Here is a 6,000-nt window from a genome sequence, read left to right as displayed (position 1 = left end):
CTCCGACCATAATTGCTGAAAAATGTGTTAGAAAAGGTAAGAATGCCGGTCCATACATCATCAAAAGCGAGAGAGGTTGTGTTCGGCTGCAAGTAGGTGTGAATGTCCAGCCATAATTACTCACAAACGGGTAAGAAAAGGTAGTATTGCCAGACCATATATGATCAAAACAGGGAGCGGAGGTGGTTCAGCTGCAAGAAGGTTTGAATGTCCGACTAAAGTTCAAATATATTAACAAAAGCGGGAGGAGAGGTCTTCGGATGAGAGTGGTTGAAAATTTCCAACCATAATGTATAAAATGCGGTGAAAAAAAGGTGTGATAGAACACTAAAAGGTGGAGCGGAAGTGTTCGGCTGCAAGAAGGTGTGAATGTTCGACTATATTTGGTGAAAAGCAGGTGAAGCAAGGTCTGAATGCCCAACCTTACATCATCAAAAGCGAGATCAGAGGTGTTTGGCTGCAAGAAGGCCATAGTTTGCCAAAAGCGGGTAAGGTGCGAATGTCCGACTAAATATCAACAAAATTTGGGGCGGAGGTCTTCGGATGCAAGTGGGTGTGAATGTCCGACTATATTTGGTGAAAAGCAGGTGAAGCAAGGTCTGAATGCCCAACCTTACATCATCAAAAGCGAGATCAGAGGTGTTTGGCTGCAAGAAGGCCATAGTTTGCCAAAAGCGGGTAAGGTGCGAATGACCGACTAAATATCAACAAAAGTGGGGGCGGAGGTCTTCGGATGCAAGTGGGTATGAATATCCCACCATACAAGTATGGTGGAGAGGAAGCTGTGAATGGCCGACCATAGTAAAAGGCGGGTGAGAGAAGGTGCGAATGTCAAACCATACATAATCAAAACAGGGAGCGGAGGTGTTCTGCTGTAAGAAGGTGTGAATGTCCAACCATAGTTGGTAAAAAGCGGGTAAGAAAAGGTTAAAATTCCCGACTGTACACAATCAATAGCGGGAGCGGAGTTGTTCGGCTACTAAAAGGTGTGAAAGTCCGACCATGGTTTGTAAAAAGCGGGTAAGAAAAGGTGCGAATGCCCGACAATGTATGATCAAAAGAGGGAGTGGAGGTTTTCGGCTGCAAGAAGGTCTGAATGTCCAACCATAATTTGTAAAAACCGGGGAAGAAAAGGCTCGAAAGCCCGACTATACACCATCAAAAGTGGGAGCGGAGGTGTTCAGCTGCAAGACGGTCTGAATGTCCATCAATAATTGCTAGAAAACATGAAAGAAAATTTTCGAATATCAAACTGCACATGATCATAAGCGGGAGAGGAGGTGTTCAGCTGCAAGAAGGTGTGAATGTCTACCCATAATTACTGAAAAATGGGTAAGAAAAGGTGCGAATGCCTAACCATACATCATCAAAAGAGGGAGCGGAGGTGTTCCGCTGTAAGACGGTGTGAATGTCCGACCATAGATGGTAAAAAGCGGGTAAGAAAAGGTTAAATTACCCGACTGTACACAATCAAAAGAGGGAGCGGAGTTGTTCAGCTAAGAGAAGGTGTGAAAGTCCGACCTTGGTTTGTAAAAAGCGGGTAATAAAAGGTTCGTATGCCCGAATATACACTATCAAAACCGGAAGCGTAGGTGTTCGGCTGCAAGAAGGTGTGAACGTCCGACCAAAGTTTGTAAAAAGCAGTTAAGAAAAGGTTCGAATATCTAACCAAACATAATCAAAAGCGGGAGCAGAGCTGTTCAACTGGAAGTAGGTGTGAATGTCAGATCATAATTTGCAAAAAGCTGATGAGAAAGGGTGAGAATGCCCGACTATACATCATCAAATGCGGGAGCGGAGTTGTTCGGCTGTGAGTAGGTGTGAATCTCCGACCATAATTGCTGAAAAATGTGTTAGAAAAGGTAAAAATGCCGGTCCATACATCATCAAAATCGGGAGAGGTGGTGTTCAGCTGCAAGAAGGTCTAAATGTCCATCAATAATTGCTAGAAAACATGAAAGAAAATTTTCGAAAATCAAACCACACATGATCATAAGTGGGAGAGGAGGTGTTCAGCTGCAAGGTGTGAATGTCCACCCATAATTCCTGAAAAATGGGCAAAAAAAAGGTGTGAATGCCCAACCATACATCATCAAAAGCAGGAGTGGAAGTGTTCGGCTACAAGAAGGTGTGAACGTCCAACCAAAATATGTAAAAAGCAGTTAAGAAAAGGTTCGAATATCCAACCAAACATAATCAAAAGCGGGAGCAGAGCTTTTCGACTGCAAGTAGGTGTGAATGTCAGATCATAATTTGCAAAAAGCTGATGAGAAAGGGTGAGAATGCCCGACTAAACATCATCAAATGCGGGAGCGGAGTTGTTCGGCTGTGAGTAGGTGTGAATCTCCGACCATAATTGCTGAAAAATGTGTTAGAAAAGGTAAAAATGCCGGTCCATACATCATCAAAAGTGAGAGAGGTTGTGTTCGGCTGCAAGTAGGTGTGAATGTCCAGCCATAATTACTCACAAACGGGTAAGAAAAGGTAGTATTGCCAGACCATATATGATCAAAACAGGGAGCGGAGGTGGTTCAGCTGCAAGAAGGTTTGAATGTCTCCGACTAAAGTTCAAATATATTAAAGAAAGCGGGAGGAGAGATCTTCGGATGAGAGTGGTTGAAAATTTCCGACCATAATGTATAAAATGCGGTGAAAAAAAGGTGTGATAGAACACTAAAAGGTGGAGCGGAAGTGTTCGGCTGCAAGAAGGTGTGAATGTCCGACTATATTTGGTGAAAAGCAGGTGAAGCAAGGTCTGAATGCCCAACCTTACATCATCAAAAGCGAGATCAGAGGTGTTTGGCTGCAAGAAGGCAATAGTTTGCCAAAAGCGGGTAAGGTGCGAATGTCCGACTAAATATCAATAAAATTTGGGGCAGAGGTCTTCGGATGCAAGTGGGTGTGAATATCCAACCATACAAGTATGGTGGAGAGGAAGCTGTGAATAGCCGACCATAGTTTGGAAAAAGCGGGTAAGAAAAGGTTTGAATACCCGAACATACACAATCAAAAGAGGGAGCGGAGGTGTTCCGCTGTACGAAGGTGTGAATGTCCGACCATAGTTGGTAAAAAGCGGGTAAGAAAAGGTTAAAATACCCGACTGTACACAATCAATAGCGGGAGCGGATGTGTTCGGCTACAAGAAGGTGTGAAAGTCTGACCATGGTTTGTAAAAATCGGGTAAGAAAAGGTGCGAATGTCCGACAATGTATGATCAAAAGAGAGAGCGGAGGTTTTCGGATACAAGAAGGTTTGAATGTCCCACCATAGTTTGTAAAAAGCGGGTAAGAAAAGGTTCGAATGCCCGACTATACACAATCAATAGCGGGAGCGGATGTGTTCGGCTACAAGAAGGTGTGAAAGTCCGATCATGGTTTGTAAAAACCGGGAAGAAAAGGCTCGAAAGCCCGACTATACACCATCAAAAAGAAGGTTTGAATGTCCATCAATAATTGCTTTGAAACAAGAAAGTAAATTTTCGAATATCAAACCGTACATGATCATAAGAGGGAGAGGAGGTGTTCCGCTGTAAGACAGTGTGAATGTCCGACCATAGTTGGTAAAAAGCGGGTAAGAAAAGGTTAAAATACCCGACTGTACACAATCAATAGCGGGAGCGGAGTTGTTCGGCTACTAAAAGGTGTGAAAGTCCGACCCTGGTTTGTAAAAAGCGGGTAAGAAAAGGTTCGAATGCCCGAACATTACACCATCAAAAGAGGGAGCGGAGGTGTTCCGCTGTAAGACGGTGTGAATGTCCGATCATAGTTGGTAAAAAGCGGGTAAGAAAAAGTTAAAATACCCGACTGTGCACAATCAAAAGAGGGAGCGGAGTTGTTCAGCTAAGAGAAGGTGTGAAAGTCCGACCATGGTTTGTAAAAAGCGGGTGAGAAAAGGTTCATATGCCCGAATATACACTATCAAAACCGGAAGCGTAGGTGTTCGGCTGCAAGAAGGTGTGAACGTCCGACCAAAGTTTGTAAAAAAGCAGTTAAGAAAAGGTTCGAATATCTAACCAAACATAATCAAAAGCGGGAGCAGAGCTGTTCGACTGCAAGTAGGTGTGAATGTCAGATCATAATTTGCAAAAAGCTGATGAAAAAGGGTGAGAAATCCCGACTATACACCATCAAATGCGGTAGCGGAGTTGTTCGGCTGTGAGTAGGTGTGATTCTCCAACCATAATTGCTGAAAAATGTGTTAGAAAAGGTAAGAATGCCGGTCCATAATTCATCAAAAGCGGGAGAGGTGGTGTTCGGCTGCAAGTAGGTGTGAATGTCCATTAATAATTGCTTTAAAACATGAAAGAAAATTTTCGAATATCAAACCTTACATGATCATTAGCGGGAGAGGAGGTGTTCAGCTGCAAGAAGATGTGAATATCCACCCATAATTACTGAAAAATGGGTAGGAAAAGATGCGAATGTCCAACCATAAATTATCAAAAGCAGGAGTGGAGTTGTTCAGCTACAAGAAGGTATGAAAGTCCAACCATGGTTTGTAAAAAGCGGGTAAGAGAAGGTTCGAATACCCGAATATATACCATCAAAAGCGGAAGCGGGGGTGTTCGGCTGCAAGAAGGTGTGAACGTCCGACCAAAGTTTGTAAAAAGCAGTTAAGAAAAGGTTTGAATACCCAACCGAACATAATCAAAAGCGGGAGCAGAGCTGTTCGACTGCAAGTAGGTGTGAATGTCAGATCATAATTGCTGAAAAATGTGATAGAAAAGACTAGAATGCCGGACAATACATCATCAAAAGCGGGAGAGATTGTTTTTCGGCTGCAAGTAGATGTGAATGTCCAGCCATAATTACTCACAAACGGGGGAAGAAAAGGTAGTATTTCCAGACCACACATGATCAAAACAGGGAGTGGAGGTGGTTCAGCTGCAAGGTGTGAATGTCTGACTAAAGTTTGTAAAAACCGTGTAAGACAAGGGGCGAATGCCCGACAATGTATGATCAAAAGAGGGAGCGGAGGTTTTCGGCTGCAAGGTCTGAATGTCCAACCGTAATTTGTAAAAATCGGGGAAGAAAAGGCTCGAAAGCCCAACTATACACCATCAAAAGCAGGAGCAGAGGTGTTCAGGTGCAAGAAGGTCTGAATGTCCGACCAATAATTACTGAAAAATGGGTAAGAAAAGGTCCGAATGCCAAATCATACATCATCAAAAGCAGGAGCGGATGTGTTCGGCTACAAGAAGGTTTGAATGTCCAACCATAGTAAGTAATAGGTGGGTAAGAAAAGGCTCGAATGCCCGACTATACACCATCAAAAGCGGAAGCGGAGGTGTTCGGCTGCAAGACGGTGTGAACGTCCGACCAAAGTTTGTAAAAAGCATTAAGAAAATGTTCGAATATCCAACCAAACATAATCAAAAGCGGGAGCAGAGCTGTTCGACTGCAAGTAGGTGTGAATATCAGATCATAATTTGCAAAAAGCTGATGAGAAAGGGTGAGAATGCCCGACTATACACTATCAAATGTGGGAGCGGAGGTGTTCGTCCTTGAGTAGGTGTGAATGTCCGACAATAATTGCTGAAAAATGTGTTAGAAAAGGTAAGAATGCCGGACCATATATCATCAAAAGCGGGAGAGGTTGTGTTCGGCTGCAAGAAGGTGTGAATGTCCAGCCATAATTACTCACAAATGGGTAAGAAAAGGTACTATTGCCAGACCATATATGATCAAAACAGGGAGCGGAGGTGGTTCAGCTGCAAGAAGGTTTGAATGTCCGACTAAAGTTTGTAAAAAGCGGGTAAGACAAGGTGTGAATGCCCGACAATGTATGATCAAAAGAGGAGCGGAGGTTTTCGGCTGCAAGAAGGTCTGAATGTCCACCCATAATTACTGAAAAATGGGTAAGAAAAGGTGCGAAAGCCCAACCGCACATGATCATAAATGGATGAGAAGGTAGTAAGTAGTGCAAGTAGGTGTGAATCTAAGATCATAATTTGTAAAAAGCGGGTAAGAAAAGGTAAGAATGCCCAACCATAAATTATCA

Source organism: Leuresthes tenuis, unplaced genomic scaffold (assembly GCF_036924035.1).
Source record: "Leuresthes tenuis unplaced genomic scaffold, fLeuTen1.0.hap1 SCAF_247, whole genome shotgun sequence".
NCBI lineage: Eukaryota > Metazoa > Chordata > Actinopteri > Atheriniformes > Atherinopsidae > Leuresthes > Leuresthes tenuis.
The sequence above is the reverse complement of the archived record's forward strand: the minus strand, read 5'-3'. Positions refer to the sequence as shown.